The 19,552-nt window shown below is 50.1% G+C and overlaps 1 non-coding gene across 1 annotated transcript; it reads left to right on the top strand.

Annotated features, from left to right (window-relative positions):
- Positions 1 to 19,078: 19,078 nt before the first annotated feature.
- TRNAG-UCC lies at positions 19,079 to 19,150 on the top strand. The gene has a single exon. It is a non-coding gene; the product is annotated as a tRNA-Gly (tRNA).
- The last annotated feature ends 402 nt before the right edge of the window (positions 19,151 to 19,552 follow it).

Raw genomic sequence — 19,552 nt, 5'->3', positions numbered from 1 at the left:
TTCTTTAATCTGATCATGGCACAGGTCTAAATGAGGGACTAGAGACAGGCAAAACCACCACTTCTGTTTCCTCCACATCTGCCTAATTAGGGACAGTAGTTCCCATAGCATAGGATTCAATAGGAGAGATTCAGGAGTAACCTCCTGTAAGACCCTGGGTCACAACTGCTTTGGGAACCAAATACATGGGCATTTTGCATACTTGGAAGTCTCTTACTATGGAAGTCCCTCATGAGATCATCTGAGACAACATTGATCTACACAACTGTCATTGATCCGTGTTGTCCCAGAGAGCCGGAACAGGAATACCAGGGGCCTTCAGTCCTGGTGGGTCGCGTCTCATGTGCATGCCCCGCAAGCAAGCATCCCTGGAGTAGAGTCCATCTCTTCAGGAAGTCAGGAGTGCTTGTGGGGCTCAAAGACTGACTTGGGGGTTAGACAGGACCACTGAGATATTTGGGGATAGGGGAACCTTACATTAAGAAAAAAAACCCTATAAGAAAATAGCCTGTGAACAGAGAGATATAGATATATTTCTTTGTATAGCACATTCTATTTAAGTATTTACTTAGTAGTAAGTTTTATATATAATCTCTCTCTCTCTCTCTATATATATATATATACACACACATATATATAAAAAATCTCAAATACCATATGTTCAAACTGTATGTTCACATGATTAATTGCACTGTTAAACAATAGAATACCATTTATTTAAATATTTTTGGATGTTTTTTACATTTTCAAATATATTGATTTCAATTACAACACAGAATACAAAGTGTACAGTGCTCACTTTATTTTTATTACAAATATTTGCACTGTAAAAAACAAAATAAATAGTATATTTCAGTTCACCTAATATGAGTACTACAGTGCAATCTCTTTATCATGAAAGTTGAACTTACAAATGTAGAATTAAAAAATGTAGAAAAAAACAACTGCATTCAAAAATAAAACACTGTAAAACTTCAGAGCCTACAAGTCCACTCGGTCCTACTTCAGCCAATCGCTCAGACAAACAAGTTTGTTTACATTTGCAGGAGATAATGCTGCCCGCTTCTTGTTTACAATGTCACCTGAAGGTGAGAACAGGTGTTCGCATGGCACTGTTGTAACGAGGAGCGTCGCAAGATATTTACGTGCCAGATGCGCTGAAGAGACATATGTCCCTTCATGCTTCAACCACCACTCCAGAGGACGTGTTCATGCTGATGACGGGTTCTGCTCGGTAATGGTCCAAGGCAGAGTGGACCGATGCATGTTCATTTTCATCATCTGAGTCAGATGCCACCAGCAGAAGGATGGATTTTCTTTTTTCGTGGTTTGGGTTCTGTAGTTTCCGCATCGAAATGTTGCTCTTTTAAGACTTCTGAAAGCATGTTCCACACCTTGTCACTCTCAGACTTTGGAAGGCACTTCAGATTCTTAAACCTTGGGTCGAGTGCTGTAGCTGTCTTCAGAAATCTCCCATTGGTACCTTATTTGCGTTTTGTCCAATCTGCAAAGACAGTGTTCATAAATCAAACGTGCTGGGACATCATCTGAGACTGCTATAACATGAAATATATGGCAGAATGCAAGTAAAACAGAACAGGAGACATACAATTCTTCCCCAAGAAGTTCAGTCACAAATTTAATTAACACACTATTTTTTTAATGAACGTCACCAGCATGGAAGCATGTCCTCCGGAATCATGGCTGAAGTATGAAGGGGCATACGAATGTTTAGCATATGTTTAGAATGTCACATAAATACCTTGCAATGCCGGCTACAAAAGTGCTATGCGAATGCCTGTTCTCACTTTCAGGTGACATTGTAAACAAGAAGCGGGCAGCGTTATGTCCTGCAAATGTAAACAAACTTGTTTGTCTTAGTGATTGGCTGAACAAGAAGTAGGACTGAGTGGACCTGTAGGCTCTAAAGTTTTACATTGTTTTATTTTTGAATGCAGTTATGTAACAAAATAATCTACATTTGTAAGTTACACTTTCACAATAGAGATTGCACTACAGTACTTGTATGAGCTGAATTGAAAAATATTACTTCTTTTATCATTTTTACACTGCAAATATTTGTAATAAAAACTAATATGAACTTATCCTTGCAACAAAGCCTGATGTCAACTGTGTCCACATATTTATCCAAGTGACACCATCATAGGACCTAATCACATCAGCCACCCTATCAGAGGCTCGTTCACCTGCACATCTACCAATGTGATATATGCCATCGTGTGCCAGCAGTGCCCCTCTGCCATGTGCATTGGCCAAACTGGACAGTCTCTACGCAAAAGAATAAATGGACACAAATCTGACATCAGGAAATATTCAAAAACCGGTAGGAGAACACTTCAACCTCTCTGGCCAGTCAGTAAAAGACTTAAGGGTGGCAATTTTGCAACAGAAAAGCTTCAAAAACAGACTCCAACGAGAAACTGCTGAGCTTGAATTAATATGCAAACTAGATACCATTAACTTGGGTTTGAATAGAGACTGGGAGTGGCTGGGTCATTACACATATTGAATCTATTTCCCCATGTTAAGTATCCTCAAACCTTCTTGTCAACTGTCTAAATGGGCCATCGTGATTATCACTACAAACGTTTTTTTTCTCCTGCTGATAATAGCTCATCTTAACTAATTAGCCTCTTACAGTTTGTATGGCAACTTCCACCTTCTCTGTGTGTGTGTGTGTGTGTGTGTATCTATCTATCTATCTATCTTCTTATTCTATGTTCCATTCTATGCATCCGAAGAAGTGAGCTGTAGCTCAGGAAAGCTTGTGCTCTAATAAATTTGTTCGTCTCTAAGGTGCCATAAGCACCCCTGTTCTTTTTTTAAGGGGGGTTACTAGAGCACCGCCATTCGTTCTGCCAAAGCCTGGGGAGGTGCGGTTGGCTGCTGGGAGGAAGAATCCTGTGACTGCCTCTTGGCTTCCCTTGCAGCCCAGGAGAAGGACGGTTCTGGGTGAAAGGAAGACAAGGAAATTTGGGTGCGGGCTCTGTGCTGGGGGAGGGGGTGCAGGAGGGGTGGCGCTTACCCCGGGCAGTACAGCTCCCAAAGCGACCGGCGCACACAACCCTCCGGCAGCAGCTCCTGGGTGGGCGGGGCCAGGGGGTCTCCGTGCACCGTTGCCTGAAGGCACTGCCCCCAGAGCTCCCATTGGCTGCAGTTCCTGGCCAATGGGAGCTGTGGAGTTGGTACTTGGGGCAGGGGCAGCACATGGAGACACTCCCCCCGCCCCAGGGGACGCTGGCCACTTCTGGGAGGGGCAGGGAGGGATGGAGGCAGGGTGGGCAGGGAGCCACCTTAGTGCTGCTGGCACATCTCTGCACACCCATTGGGGGAGGGGAGCAGAGGGCCTCCAGAGCTGCCTCCCCTCCCACCAGTACTGGATTTACCATGGCGCAACCGGTGCCAGGGCACCAGGCCCATGATCCAAAGGGGGCCCAGCCCGCTCTTCTGCACCCCCCCCCGCTGCCCCGCTCTCTCCTGTGGGGGCAGAAGCTTGATGTTCCTGGCTCCTGCTGCAGCAGGGCAGCCTCCGCCAGCAGCCTCTTCCCCCAGCCCCCCTCTCCCTGCTGCTGATCAGCTGTTTGCCGGCAGGAGGGAGGGGGAAGAGCGGAGCCTCAGGGAGCTCCCCGCTCCGGGGAGGAGGAGGAGAAGAGGTGGGGGCAGGGCCTTGGGGAAGGAGCTGGAATAGGGGCATACCCCTTCCAGCCCCCTGCCGTGAGCACCCCCACGACCCCAACCCACACCCCCAGCCCCCTGCCCACCCTTACCCCTGCACCCCCCTCACACACACCCAGCCCCCTGCCCTGACCCCTGCTCCCCCCTCACACCTCCCCAACCCCTGCCCTGACCCCTACTCCCCCCACACATCCCCCCCACACCCCATGCCCTGACTCTTGCACCCCCCCATCCCCACCCCAATCCTGAGCACCAAACGGGAGCTCCTGCACCCCCCACATTCCCACCTGCACCCTCGCACCAAACAGGAGCTGCCCCAGGGAAGCGCTCCACACCCCAACCCCCTGCCCCAACCCTGAGCTCCCTCCCGCACCCTAGATCCTGGCCAGACCCTGCACCCCAACACTTGTTACAATATGTGGAAAGATCACTAAGTGGTCCGTCGAGACCCTCCGCAATTTTCAAGTGGTCTGTGGAAAAATAAGTTAGACTCAAGAACAATCAAGGTACCTCACTTTATTTTCATTTACTTTCTATTACTTATAGGAGGATGAAGAAAACAACAATGACAAACGGGGGCAGGGGAGATAAGAGAGAATGTTCTTTTTCTTCACTGGATCCCAAGGAGGGGCCCCAGAAATGAAGCTGAGCACAGGGCCGGGGGCCCCCACTAACTCTAAATCCACCACTGGATGTCACGTCATTTGGGCTGGGGGTACTGTGTTGACTAATTCCCCCAGTCTCCAACCTACCTGGGCAGTACAGCAGACATGGTCCTGCCCACCAGCTCCTCTCCACCACTTGCTTCCCCCTCCCCCCCCCCTTAAAAATGATTGCTTGCCCCTCCCAGGCTTGCCTGGCAGCCCTGTTGCCAGGTCTCCAGTTTTAGACTGGAAACTCCAGTAGAAAACGGGACCTGAGTGTCCGGTTAGCAGTGCTGCCTGGAAACTAAAAGTCCGATTATAGGAGTAACCACATTAGCCTCTGTTCCTCCCACTCCCAACACCCACCCCAGAGTGCTGGAAGAGAGCCTGTCCTGCTGCCGCAGGCAGGGGGCAGCTCAGTGCAGAGAGAGACGAAGAGACGGGGCTAGAACCAGGTAAGTATGTGGGCAGGGGCAGGGCAGGATCCTGTTTACCTCCTCCTCAGCCCTGCTGCACTTGCAGTTTACCCCGGCCCCTCCCTTGCTCCAGGGACCAACCCTTGCTCCCGCCCCACTACGCTTTTGACCCCATCCCTTTTTACAATCATTCCCCAGGCGGGCCCACAAATATATTTGGTGCCAGGCCCACAAAAAGATAATCTGGCCCTGAAGGTTAGGGGTCTGCTACAGGAGTGGGTGGGGTCTTTTGGCCTGCAAGGTGCAGGAAGTGGGACCAGATGATCACGCTGTCCCTTCTGACCTTAAAGGCTCCGAGTCTAAAAGGGAGAGGGAAGTAAAGGAAAAAAATGTAAAAATAAACCAAACATTGTAATACAAGGATGACTCCAACAGCTCACTGTATAGTCCCACCCCTTTCTTCCCCCACTGGGTGTTGAATGACCTGCTGGGATTTGGGACATCAATTCTCTCATTCCATTGATAAAATGATACAATGTGACTGAAATTAAACCAATTCCCAGCCAAGAAAACATCACATCGCGGCATTGGCTGCGAATCAAACCCAGGTCAGCTGCTTGGAAGGCAGCTATGCTCACCACTATACCACCAATGCACTTGGCAAATTATCTCTCCTGTGTGCTACTGATGCTTGCTAAATGGCTCACCCCCCACAGAGCTAAGGAGCTGGCTGGAGAGGCTGGAGGTAGCCTGTCAACTGTGAGCACAGACAGGTTCCCAGCGTGACTGACAGATGGGGGCATGGGCTCCACATCCTAGCCTGCAGTGGCACCAACCCCATCTCTGCCCTCAGAGAAGGGCAATGAAAATCGATGACCATAATGGCAAATTTTACCCCAGAAGGAAGGAGACAGCTCCTTTTAAAGCACGTTGTGCGTTGGTTCCTGCTACGTACAGATGGATTTGTTGCTGCTGCTGATGCCAATCCTTGGGCTCTGCTCGGATAAGGAACGATTCAGGCTGTCACTCAAATGAAGACGGGAGATGATTTTTTTGACAGGGACGGCTGCCTTGTCTTAAGGGTGTTTCTCGGTCACCTTCTAATCTAGTGGGTCCTTGATACATGCCGGCAGCCCCCACTCCTGCATCTCTCCCGAGGAAATAAAGTTTCTACACAAAATCCCAAAGCTTTTCACCAAAAGGAAGGAAAGGAAATGGCCACAAGATGGCACCAGGACATAAGGAAAGTAACACAACCCCATTCTTAGGGGTAAGCCATTAATTTTTGTCAAGGTCCAAAATTGTTGATGAAGGTTCAGTCAGTGTGGACTCCAGTGGTGCAATGGGTACTAGTGCATGGTACTTATCAAGCTGTACTGCATGGAGTGAGGTTGAGGTTGTGAGTTCAGCCTCCTCTGGAGCATCAGTTTTGGGGGATTTGATAGCAGCCTTCAATTACCTGAAGGGGGGTTCCAAACAAGATGTTCTCAGTGGTGGCAGATGACAGAACAAGGAGCAATGGTCTCAAGTTGCAGTGGGGGACGTCTATGTTGGATATTAGGAAACACTATTTTACTAGGAGGGTGGTGAAGCACTGGAATGGGTTCCCTAGGGGGGAGGTGGAATCTCCATCCTTAGAGGTTTTTAATACCCAGATTGACAAAGCCCTGACTGGGATGATATAGTTGGGGTTGGTCCTGCTTTGAGCAGGGGGTTGAACTAGATGACCTCCTGAGGTCCCTTCCAACCCTGATATTCTATGATTCTATGAATAAACACAACGGTAATCATCAAGAGATCCATCCCCTGGGCCCATTCCCAGCTGCAAACAGAGGCTAGGGACACCATCCCTTCCCATGCTAGTTAATAGCCACTGATGGCTGTGATGAAGCGGGACTGTTCTTAATGTTTTCTCTGAATATTGTGGGGGTACCTCAGTTGACTGGGGACTCCATGACAATGGCCCTATCCTCCATTAATTTATCTAGGGTTTTTTTGAACCCTGTTATAGTCGTGCCTTTATAACATCCTTTGGCAAGGAATTTCACAGGTTTACTGTGCATTATAGGAAGAAATACTTCCTTTTGTTCATTTCAAACCTGCAGCCTATTCATTTCATTGGGTGACCCCTAGTTCTTGTGTTAGTCCTTTAAAAAATATTATGTGACATGTCCTGGGACCAACACGGATATAACAACACCTCAAACAACAAAGTTCAAAGTCAGTGCACATGGAAAAAGCATCTTGTGTTTCATTCCTTATGTCCTGGTCCCATTGTGTGGTATTTTTGCACAGAAACTTTATTTCCTCAGGAGAGACCCAGGAGTGGGGGCTGCATTCCTGTACCAAACAGTCGCTAGAAGGAGGCAGACAAAGGCCTTTAGGACAAGGCATCTATCACTGTGAAAAAATCATCTCCCTCTTGCAGGTCACTGGCAGCCTGAATTTGTTCCTTATTGTCCCGGAGTCTGGGAGCTGGAATCAGCACTATCCAGCCCCTCTGTATGTAGCAGGAACAAACACAAACCTTGGCTTTAAAACAAGCTGTCCCCTTCCTTCTCAGGGAAGATTTTTCTATGATTGAAGTTGAGCTTCAGTTCCCCTCTCCTAGGGGCGGGTTGGGTGTGGGGCCAGCTCCCAAGGAGCTCCGTTTTCACCTTTGCCCCTTTCAGTCACTCTGGGATGGTAACTCTGCTCCCAGCTGTCCGGCAGCTTCCAGCCCATCCACCCTGCTTACTAGCTCCATGGTTACGTGTCACCGCCTTTGCTAGCACCCATAACACACGGGAAAGCTGCCCACACTAGCTGTAGAGTGGTGAGCATAGCTGCCTTTGAAGCAGTGGACCTGGGTTTGATTCCCAGCCAATGCAATAATGGCTTTTCTCCTTTGTTGTTTCCTTGTCTGGAAGTGGTTTAATTTCAGTCACATTGTGGTATAATCACATTATTAATAGAATGAGACAATACATTTCTCAAAGCCCAGCAGGTCATAGAGGATGGAGGCATACAAGGGGCTGGAATGTGTCATCTGAGAAAGACATAACACTTGGAAACCTGCTTCTCCCATCCCCTTGCCTTCTGTGTTATGTTTGTATTATGTTCCTGAATGATGGGGAAATAAAGTTTTGGGTCAGTTTTTGCTCCTGCAGATTCCTTTGCTGTTACAATTATGACATGAATAAAAGGGAGGGAATCATAGAATGTCAGGGTTGGAAGGGACCTCAGGAGGTCATCTAGTCCAACCCCCTGCTCAAAGCAGGACCAATCCCCAACTAAATCATCCCAGCCAGGGCTTTGTCAAGCCTGACCTTAAAAACTTCTAAGGAAGGAGATTCCACCACCTCCCGAGGTAACGCATTCCAGTGTTTCACCACCCTCCTAGTGAAAAAGTTTTTCCTAATATCCAACCTAAACCTCCCCCACTGAACTTGAGACCATTACTCCTTGTTCTGTCATCTGCTACCACTGAGAACAGTCTAGATCCATCCTCTTTGGAACCCTCTTTCAGGTAGTTGAAAGCAGCTTTCAAATCCCCCCTCATTCTTCTCTTCCTCAGACTAAACAATCCCAGTTCCCTCAGCCTCTCCTCATAGTCATGTGTTCCAGTCCCCTAATCATTTTTGTTGCCCTCCGCTGGACTCTTTCCAATTTTTCCACATCCTTCTTGTAGCGTGGGGCCCAAAACTGGACACAGTACTCCAGATGAGGCCTCACCAATGTCGAATAGAGGGGAACGATCACGTCCCTCGATCTGCTGGCAATGCCCCTACTTATACATCCCAAAATGCCATTGGCCTTCTTGGCAACAAGGGCACACTGTTGACTCATCTCCAGCTTCTCGTCCTCTGTCAACCCTAGGTCCTTTTCTGCAGAACTGCTGCCGAGCCATTCAAAAGCATTGCTAAAGTCAAGGAATAACACGTCCACTGCTTTCCCCTCATCCACAGAGCCAGTTATCTCGTCATAGAAGGCAATTAGATAAGTCAGGCATGACTTGCCCTTGGTGAATTCATGCTGACTGTTCCTGATCACTTTCCTCGCCTCTAAGTGCTTCAGGTCCTGCTCCATGATTTTTCCAGGGACTGAGGTGAGGCTGACTGGCCTGTAGTTCCCAGGATCCTCCTTCTTCCCTTTTTTAAAGATGGGCACTACATTAGCCTTTTTCCAGTCGTCTGGGACTTCCCGCGATCGCCATGAGTTTTCAAAGGTAATGGCCAATGGCTCTCAATGACATCCGCCAACTCCTTTAGCACTCTCGGATGCAGCACATCCGGTCCCATGGACTTGTGCTCGTCCAGCTTTTCTAAATAGTCCCGAACCACTTCTTTCTCCACAGAGGGCTGGTCACCTCCTCCCCCTGCTGTGCTGCCCAGTGCAGCAGTCTGGGAGCTGACCTTGTTCGTGAAGACAGAGGCAAAAAAAGCATTGAGTACATTAGCTTTTTCCACATCCTCTGTCACTAGGTTGCCTCCCTCATTCAGTAAGGGTCCACACTTTCCTTGACTTCCTTCTTGTTGCTAACATACCTGAAGAAACCCGTCTTGGTACTCTTAACATCTCTTGCTAGCTGCAACTCCAGGTGTGATTTGGCCTTCCTGATTTCTCTCCTTCATGCCCGAGCAATATTTTTATACTCCTCCCTGGTCATTTGTCCAAACTTCCACTTCTTGTAAGCTTCTTTTTTGTGTTTAAGATCAGCAAGGATTTCACTGTTAAGCCAAGCTGCTCGCCTGCCATATTTACTATTCTTTCTACACATTGGGATGGTTTGTCCCTGTAACCTCAATAAGGATTCTTTCAAGTACAGCCAGCTCTCCTGGACTCCTTTCCCCCTCATGTTGTTCTCCCAGGGGATCCTGCCCATCAGTTCCCTGAGGGAGTCAAAGTCTACTTTTCTGAAGTCCAGGGTCCGTATTCTGCTGCTCTCCTTTCTTCCCTGTGTCAAGATCCTGAACTCGACCATCTCATGGTCACTGCCTCCCAGGTTCCCATCCACTTTTGCTTCCCCTACTAATTCTTCCCAGTTTGTGAGCAGCAGGTCAAGAAGAGCTCTGCCCCTAGTTGGTTCCTCCAGCACTTGCACCAGGAAATTGTCCCCTACATTTTCCAAAAACTTCCTGGATTGTCTGTGCACCGCTGTATTGCTCTCCCAGCAGATATCAGGGTGATTGAAGTCTCCCATGAGAACCAGGGCGTAAGATCTAGTAACTTCCGTGAGTTGCCGGAAGAAAGCCTCATCCACCTCATCCCCCTGGTCTGGTGGTCTATAGCAGACTCCCACCACCACCCTTCTTGCTCACACTTCTAAACTTAATCCAGAGACTCTCAGGTTTTTCTGCAGTTTCATACTTGAGCTCTGGGCAGTCATACTGCTCCCTTACATACAGTGCAACTCCCCCACCTTTTCTGCCTTGCCTGTCCCTCCTGAACAGTTTATATCCATCCATGACAGTACTCCAGTCATGTGAGTTATCCCACCAATCTCTGTTATTCCAATCACATCATAATTCCTTGACTGTGCCAGGATTTACAGTTCTCCCTCTTGCATTTGTGTATAGGCACTTGAGATAACTCGCTGATCGTCCCTCTTTCTCAGTATGAGGCAGGAGCCCTCCCCCTCGCGCGCTCTCGCTCATGCTTCCTCCCGGTGTGACAAAGTGGGACTGTTTTTAATGTTTCCTCTCAATATTGTGGGGGTGCCTCAGTTTCCCCTATTCAGTTCTTAAGTATCTAGGTGGTGGGATAAGGGTGTATGATCATTGCAGAGCCCTAGAGGGCAGGTGTGTGCAGGGGTCTGGGCACAGAGAATGGCCAATACCCTGTTTCCTGGCAACTGATGGCCTGGGCCCTTCCCCCTGCAAGGTGAGAGCTAAAGGGTTGGAGAACAAAGGAATCAAGTGACCTCCTGGCCCGGAAAGGGACAAAGCCCAGAGGAGGAGGGGCTGGAGGGGGAGTCAGTTTGGGGCTGGCTGGGGACATGGAGTGAAGTGCAGACGTCGCTATCTGGCTCACTGCCCCCCAAAATGGACCCGGCTTAGGGGTCCTGTTCTCTGCACCTACAAGCTCTGTTTTAGACCACGTTCCTGTCATTTAATAAACCTTCTGTTTTACTGGCTCGCTAAGAGTCACATCTGACTGCGGAGTTGGGGTGCAGGGCCCTCTGGCTTCCCCAGGAGCCCGCCTGGGTGGACTCGCTGTGGGAAGCGCACAGAGGGGCAGAGAGGAGGCTGAATGCTCCAAAGTTAGACCCAGGAAGGTGGAAGCTGTGTGAGCTGTGTGTCCTGGAGACAGGCTGCTCACAGAAAGGAGACTTCCCCGGAGTCCTGACTGGCTTCGTGGGGAGCAGTTCCAGAGCATCACCCGGGGACTCCATGACACCCGGTATCCCACTTATCTCAGGGCTTTCGTCTCCTTCCCCCGGTGAACCTAGTTTAAAGCCCTCCTCACTACGTTAGTGAGCCTGCTTGCGAAGATGCTCTTCCCTCTCTTCATTAGGTGGAGCCCGTCTCTACCTAGCACTCCTCCTTCTTGGAACACCATCCCGTGGTCAAAGAATCCAAAGCCTTCTCTCCGACACCACCTCCATAGCCATTCGTTGACTTCCACGATTCGACGGTGTCTACCCAGGCCTTTTCCTTCCACGGGGAGGATGGACGAGAACACCACTTGCACCTCAAACTCCTTTATCCTTCTTCCCAGAGCCAGGTAGTCCGCAGTGATCCGCTCAAGGTCATTCTTGGCAGTATCATTGGTGCCCACTTGGAGAAGCAGGAAGGGGTAGCGATCCGAGGGCTTCCATCACATCTTGAATCCTAGCTCCTGGCAAGCAGCAGACTTCTCGGTTTTCCTGGTCGGGGCGGCAGATAGATGACTCAGTCCCCCTGAGGAGAGAGTCCCCGACCACCACCACCCACCTCCTTCTCTTGGGAGCGGTGGTCCTGGAACTCCCAACCCTATGACAGTGCATCTCATGCCTTTCAATCAGTGGAGTCTCCTTCTGTTCCCTTCCCTCAGATGTATCATCTAGTCCACTCTCTGCATTAGTACCTGTGGAGATAACATGGAAACGGTTACTTACCTGTATCTGCATTGCTGGTACATGGATGCTCCCCTTTCTTCTTCTGGAGGTCACATGCTGCCAAATTTCTTCACCATCCTCCTGTCCCCGCAATGCAGCCTGCTCTGAATCTTCAGAACGTTGTGTCCATAGAAGCATATCCTGACGTCTGTCCAGGAAATCTTCAGTTTCTCTTATGCAACGCAGGGTCTATACCTGTTGCTCCAGACCCTGAACCTTCTCTTCCAATATGGAGACCAGCTTGCACTTTGTACAGACAAAGTCGCTTCTGTCCTGTGGAAGAAAGACAAACATGGCACATCCAGTGCAGGTCACAACAGCTGAACGCTCCCCATCCATATTACCTTCCTTCTACGAGCTTCCTCAGGAGTTGTAGTAACTACTCAGAGAAGCCGGCGAGATGTAAGCCTCAGTGGGCTCTCCCCGGGCGAACTCCCAGGCAAACTCCCTCTGTTAGTCTCTCTGCTGTTCACTGCTCCCCTGGTTCGCAGCTGACTGGCTTTTTATAACAGTCAGGCCCACTCAAGGCTCACCTGGACCAAAGCACTCCCAATTCACACTTTTCAAACAACCAATCAAGCACACGGTCAAACTGTCAAACTGTCCCCACAACAGACATGCCGATACTCACCAACACAGCCTCCTTAATGCAGCCCTTAGCGTACCTCCTCTCAGGCAGATCCCAGGCAAACTCCCTCTGTTAGCCTCTCCGCTGCTCAGCTGGTTCGCAGCTGACTGGCTTTGTATAAATAAAATAAAAATAAACCCCAAATTGCAATACAGTTAGGGAAAGAGAAGATCACAGTTAAGCCAAACACTTCAAAATAAAAAATAATACTAAAGAGGGATGGGTGGGCGAATAGATCAGGTACGTGGAGATCCCCTTGACATTTGAACTCAGATTGCTAGAATCAAAGTTCAGATTTGACGCTGTAGAAAACCACTCTGATGAGCAAGATTGAGTGGGACACCTGTTCTGCCTCAATCATGTATTGTCTCTCTGTGTTCTCTGTCTCTTTCTTCTCCCCCCATTTCTCTTCTCCAGTGTCTCTGCCTTTCTCCCTTTGCTCCCTCTCCCTCTGCCCTTTCCCAGGAACTCACACTCTACAGCATTTCGGAAAAGCCAGAGCTTCCATGTTCTGCACATGATCCTGTGTCAGAGGACGTGTGACCCAGGTCAGAACCAGTCACCAGAACAATATGACCCTTCATGGGAGACTTCTCTGCCTACTCTGCAATTTACACCTGCCCCCCACTAAAGGGGGTGGGGCACAGCTCTGGCTGAGAGGCCCTGCAGGGAAAATTTCAGCCCAAAGACAAACTTGTGTGAAATGTTGCGAAGGGGAGAGCCCCCACCCCCCAGAAAACCCCAGAACTCTAGTGTCACCCCCATGGCACCAGCACAGGGAACCCAGTGGGATGGGGTTACAGAATACAAGGCGGGAGGGAGCAGGGGAGAGAGGTGACAGGGAGTCTCTCTTCACTTTCTGTTCTTCTCTTTTAGGCACTACAGTCACAGCAGGGAGGGGTTTGTTTCATTATTAGGGCTCCGTGTCTGTCACGAAGGTGGTGGAAGTGATGGATTCTGTGACTTCCTGCGACCTCTGTGACTTCTGCAGTGGCCACTGTGGCTGACTCCAGGACCGTCCAAGCACCTGGCTGCGGGGACCACCCGAGCAGCAGCCAATGCGGCTGGCCCTGGGGACTGGGAGCAGCCGCAACTCAGTGTCCGCTGGCAGCATTCCTGGAGCAGCAGCTGGCTCCCTGGGGTTCCCCCCTCCCTGGCAGCAGCTGGAGTGTCAGCAGGCCCCTGGGGCATCTCCCCTGGTAGCTGGTACTCATTATCGATCAACTAAATCAAAACCCTTCCACCTGCAAGTGGATTTAGCCCAGGACCCTCAGAGTCAGCAGCTCTTACACCCCCCACGGAGCTCTCTGGTCAGGTGTCCTCGTGCTGGAAGCCTCCTGTTTAGATCCTAAAATAGCATTTTTGCACCAGGGAGCTGAAATTTTGGACTGGACGTTGTAGCTCCACCATTATTTTACTGAATTGCTTCAAAACAGAAAGTCTCCCAAGGGCCAGGCTCTCTGCCATGGAAACAGCTGCCACTGCTCTCCAGGAATCTGTGTGCACCACACAGCAAAGTACAAACCTGCTCCGAACTGAAGTGAGGTCAGACAGTGACAGTAACGCAAATACTTCAGACTATTAACCCTAGGTCCCTTTCTTTCTTTAACCCAGGACATACCAGTCAACAGTTAGCCATGGCGTTATCTTCATCTTAAAATACCTCTCAGTACGTTTAACAGAGGAAGTGAAACCCCCTCCCACAAATGGCTCCCTGTTAAGGAGTTGTACCATACCTGCCCCTGGAGACTGGTTTTATACCCTTAGAGCTTTTTCTCTTCAAACCCATCCTTATCCCAATCTATGGGCAGCATTTCAGAGTTTAGAATTTACTCTCATCACCCTAGTACGGCACTTTCCATGTGAATTAGACAAAGTAAGTGGGGGAAGATACAAGGCTTATGAAAACTGATGCTCTGGGTGAGGCCTGAACTCACAACCCCAGCAGTGCGCCTCCCTGCACTGACCAGCTGCACCCCTGTAGATGCTTTGTAGACTAACTTGGGAAGTAGGCAGTTACCTGTGTCTGTGGTTCACCATTTTGGCTGGTAACTGAAAGGCTGCTGGTTCAAACCCTGTGGAAGATGGAGGTCTTTTTAAGTGATGAGAATCCAGCACATTTTAACAGGCAGAAAATCTCTTCTATTCTGGTCTAGCCTCGTTTGACTCCTGCCCATCTTCTTCCTCCTCCCTCAACGTCTTTCCTTCCCCACTGGGGACATGCAGAGATGAACCCTGGTCAGTCTGTGTCACAGACAGTCTGTATCGCAGAGAGCAGTGCTTTTCAAACTGTGCAATGGAAGGCACTGGGTTGCAGCGACTCTGGTCAGCACCACCGACCTGGCCGTTAAAGGTCCCATTGGCTAAAGCAAGCTAGTCCCTATCTCTTCTGACACCCCAGAAGTAGCCAGCAGCAGGTGTGGCTCCTAGGCGGGGCGGGGGCACACAGGGCTCCGCAAGCTGCCCCCAAGCTGGCCAATGGGAGCTGGGTGGTGGTGCCTGCTGGCGAGAACCACGCGGAGCCGCTTGCACACCTCCACCTAGGAGCTGGGCCTGCTGCTGGCCGCTTCTGGGGCGCAGCATGGTCCGCACTGCCAAGGCAGGCAGGAAGCCCGCCTTAGCACCCCCGCTGTGCTGCTGACGGGGAGCCACGGGAGGTAACCCCGCGCCCCTGCCCCCTCTCCCCAGGTGCTTTAGGGGGCCCTAGAGCCCAGCATGGAGCTGCTGTCCCTGCAGGGTCCCTGGGAGTCACAAAAGGGTGATGTGAGGTTACTGCCCTGTCTGTCCTGGGGTGGGGGCCGGAGCCCCTGGAGCAGCCCTGTGGGGACTCAGCCCTGTGGGGAATTCACTGTCTGTAGAAAAGCACTTCTAGGAATTGGGATTCCCAGCTTTCATTACAGTGGCATGAAGGAGAAGAAAGAGTTAATGCTTGAGAAAAGTCTGGGAGCGTTGGGTGTGAAGGAGGGTGCCCAGCTCTCAGTCTACAGAATGGCCAACCTCAAACGCTCGAAAACCCTGAGTCAGGCTCACCAAAATCATGAGATGGGCTTCAAAATCATGAGATTATGTAAAATTAATAGATTTGGGGATCTTTTTATTTGCCTTCTGCTTGATGAGCCTTTAGGAAGCACTGGGGTGACATTTTGAAGCCTTCTCCAAAGCCACAAGGGCGAGAAACGTACTGTTTCTTTAAGAACGAAGGCTGAAATCATCACATCTCCACTTGACTCCAGGAGCTGGGGCTTTAAGGAAAGCAATAGCTCTCATGAGACTCAAGGCAAAGTCATGAGCGTTGGCAGCACTGAGTCGGACTGAGTCTTCATTCTCTGGGATTCCCTGGAGCAGGGGTTCCCAACCTTGTTCCTTCTGTGGCCCCCGCCCAACATGGTCTAAAGAACTGCACAGCCCACCTGTGCCCCAACAACTGTTCTTCTGCATAGCCAATAGATTAAAAGCCAGGGCTGTCATTAGGGGGTAGCCAGCAGAGCAATTGCACAGGGCCCAACACCACAGGGCCCCCCATGAACTGAATTTGCTCCAGCTTTGGCTTCAGCCCCAGGCAGTATGGCTCAGATTTCAGCTTTCTGCCCTGAGCCCCAGCTAGTTTAACACCAGCCCTGCTTTCTGGTTTATTTTGGTGGACGCCCCCCCTGAAGCCTCCTTGCTGCCCTCCAGGGGGCTCCGGACCCCTGGTTGAGAACCACTGCCTTGGAGCTCTGTTTAGAAGGAGGGAGCAAAGCTGCTGCCTTTCCTGATGGCTGAACTGAGGCCCTTAGAGTGGGATATTCAGGCACTGCCAGCTACACCTGGAAAGCTCATTGAGCAGCTGCCTGCCCTCAGGGACAGTCTAAACCTGCAGGGTCCCAGGGGGCAATGAAGCAGCTGGGTCAGGCTGGGAACCTTGATTCCCAGAGAACTGCCCTAGCTCCCTGCTCAGCAGCTAAGAAGTCAATTCCCCCCACCCCTGATGAATCAGCCTGGAGCTAAGTGCAGTGCTGGGGGTTTCTCCTTTCACTCCTGCTGGGGAGTGCGGGGATCCCAGGGGCATTTCTAGAAGGCAACAGAAAGCTCAAGTTCAGATTACATTTTTATTTACAATTTTTTATAATTGTAAGCAGGTCAGGATGAGCTCCACCCTGACATCTGGTGGTGTGGTGTGGCAAGTTGTGGAAAAGAACTTCAGGGGCCGATCTCATTTGCATAGGCACACCCACCCCGCCTAGAATGAGGCCATAGCTGCCCAAATGGTCACTTTGGCTGCTGTGGGATCCCCAGTGTCTCTGTTATTGGGGCAGGTAGAATAACTTGCTATTACCCTGATTATGGGAACTGTGTTTGGAACTGTACTTGGCCTTTTGTTATGATGGAGGGATTCACCATCAACTAAGTAGCACTCGCTAGGGGTGCTATGCTAGGGTTCCAAAACTCTGTGAATTGAGAGAGGGTGGGGACAAGTATTAATACTTGGTGGCATAGGCCCCTGGGTGAGGGCCTTACATGCTAATTGCACTTTCTCTTCTCTCCACTGTGGAATATCAGAGCTAATGTTGATTCCATTAGGAGTCTAGTTACAGGCTGCTGAGCTCACTTTGGGCTAATGGTGCACCAGCACTGAGGCTCCCCTACTACAAGCTGAATTCACCTAAGAGCTGAAATCACTGAGTGTTGTGTTAAGTAGTGGGAGAGCCTGAAGATATATTGGGAGCAGTTTGCGGGAGGGCTGGAGTGCCTTGTGGACCGGCTGGTGGCGCAGTTTGTGGGACGGTGGGAGCTGCTTGTGGGATGTGGAACGGAGCAGTTTGTGGGACGGCGGGAGCTGCTTGTGGGCAGCGGTGCAGAGCCAAGTGGAGCAGTTCGTGGGGCAGCTGGCAGAGCAGAGCGCAGGCCTATGGAGCTGTGGGGTGGTCAGCTTAAGATCACGTAAGGTGCCCCTTACCTCTCTTCCCCCTCCCCCCCATCTCCACCCAGGTTGGGAGGTAAAGCTCTGCAGATAAACTTTCGAACTCTGGGGCTGCCCTGACCAGGGAAAGAGACTTTTGGGGTCATTGGACTTTTGGGACTTTGGGTGATTTGGGGTTGCTGGACTCAAGAACCCGAGGGAAAGGGGCATGCCCCAATTTGCTTGGGGTGGGTTTTTTTTGCTCATGGGTTGTGTTATGAATCCTGTTGGTGGTGTTTCCCCAACATAATGCCACATTGTTTCTCTCTGTTATTAAAAGGCTTTTGCTACACTCAGACTATGTGCTTGCGAGAGGGGAAGTATTGCCTCTTGGAGGTGCCCAGTGGGGGTGGTATATATTTGTCCCAGGTCACTGGGTGGGGGCTCGAGCCGGTTTGCATTGTGTTATTGGAATGAATCCCCTAGATATTGAACCCGGCCCTTGTTGCTGCCAACTCTGACGGGCAGAAGGGTTACATAATGTGATATTATCCTTCAATCCTAGTGTCACCATCGGTAACATTGCTTGTTCAGCCTGGTAGTTTACCAGTCTGGACCTTAGAATCATAGAAGATCAGGGTTGGAAGAGACCTCAGGAGGTCATCTAGTCCAACCCCCTGCTCAAAGCAGGACCAACCCCAATTATACCATCCCAGTCAGGGCTTTGTCAATCTGGGTATTAAAAACCTCTAAGGATGGAGATTCCACCTCCCCCCTAGGGAATCCATTCCAGTGCTTCACCACCCTCCTAGTGAAATAGTGTTGCCTAATATCCAACCTAGACCTCCCCCCGCCGCACAGCAACTTGAGACCATTGCTCCTTGTTCTGTCATCTGCCACCACTGAGAACATCTTGTTTGGAACCCCCCTTCAGGTAGTTGAAGGCTGCTATCAAATCCCCCAAAACTGATGCTCCAGAAGAGGCTTGAACTCACAACCTCAACCTCACTCCATGCAGTACAGCTTGATAAGTACCATGCACTAACCCATTGCACCACTGGAGTCCACACTGACTGAACCTTCATCAACAATTTTGGACCTTGACAAAAATTAATGGCTTACCCCTAAGAATGGGGTTGTGTTACTTTCCTTATGTCCTGGTGCCATCTTGTGGCCATTTCCTTTCCCTCCTTTTGGTGAAAAGCTTTGGGATTTTGTGTAGAAACTTTATTTCCTCGGGAGAGATGCAGGAGTGGGGGCTGCCTGCATGTATCAAGGACCCACTAGATTAGAAGGTGACCGAGAAACACCCTTAAGACAAGGCAGCCGTCCCTGTCAAAAAAATCATCTCCCGTCTTCATTTGAGTGACAGCCTGAATCGTTCCGTATCCGAGCAAAGCGCAAGGATTGGCAGCAGCAGCAGCAACAAAACCATCTGTACGTAGCAGGAACCAACGCACAACGTGCTTTAAAAGGAGCTGTCTCCTTCGTTCTGGGGTAAAATTTGCCATTATAGTCATCGATTTTCATTGCCCTTCTCTGAGGGCAGAGATGGGGTTGGTGCCGCTGCAGGCTAGGATGTGGAGCCCATGCCCCCATCTGTCAGTCACGCTGGGAACCTGTCTGTGCTCACAGTTGACAGGCTACCTCCAGCCTCTCCAGCCAGCTCCTTAGCTCTGTGGGGGGTGAGTCATTTAGCAAGCATCAGTAGCACACAGGAGAGATAATTTGCCAGGTGCATTGGTGGTATAGTGGTGAGCATAGCTGCCTTCCAAGCAGTTGACCTGGGTTTGATTCGCAGCCAATGCAGCGATGTGATGTTTTCTTGGCTGGGAATTGGTTTAATTTCAGTCACATTGTATCATTTTATCAGTGGAATGAGAGAATTGACGTCCCAAATCCCAGCAGGTCATTTAACACCCAGTGGAGGAAGAAAGGGGTGGGACTCTACAGTGAGCTGTTGGAGTCATCCTTGTATTACAATGTTTGGTTTATTTTTACGTTTTTTTCCTTTATTTCCCTCTCCCTTTTAGACTCGGAGCCTTTAAGGTCAGAAAGGACCAGCGTGATCATCTGGTCCCACCTCCTGCACTTTGCCTCTCCGCAGCTGTGCTCTTGTCCCTGGCCCCTGCCTCGCTCCAGCTGGGGACCAATCCTTCCCTCCCCCCCCATACCCCGCTGTCAGGGTGGATAAAAATCAATGGTTTTTTT

The sequence above is a fragment of the Chelonia mydas genome, chromosome 28, assembly GCF_015237465.2.
Source record: "Chelonia mydas isolate rCheMyd1 chromosome 28, rCheMyd1.pri.v2, whole genome shotgun sequence".
NCBI lineage: Eukaryota > Metazoa > Chordata > Testudines > Cheloniidae > Chelonia > Chelonia mydas.
The sequence above is the reverse complement of the archived record's forward strand: the minus strand, read 5'-3'. Positions and strand labels throughout refer to the sequence as shown.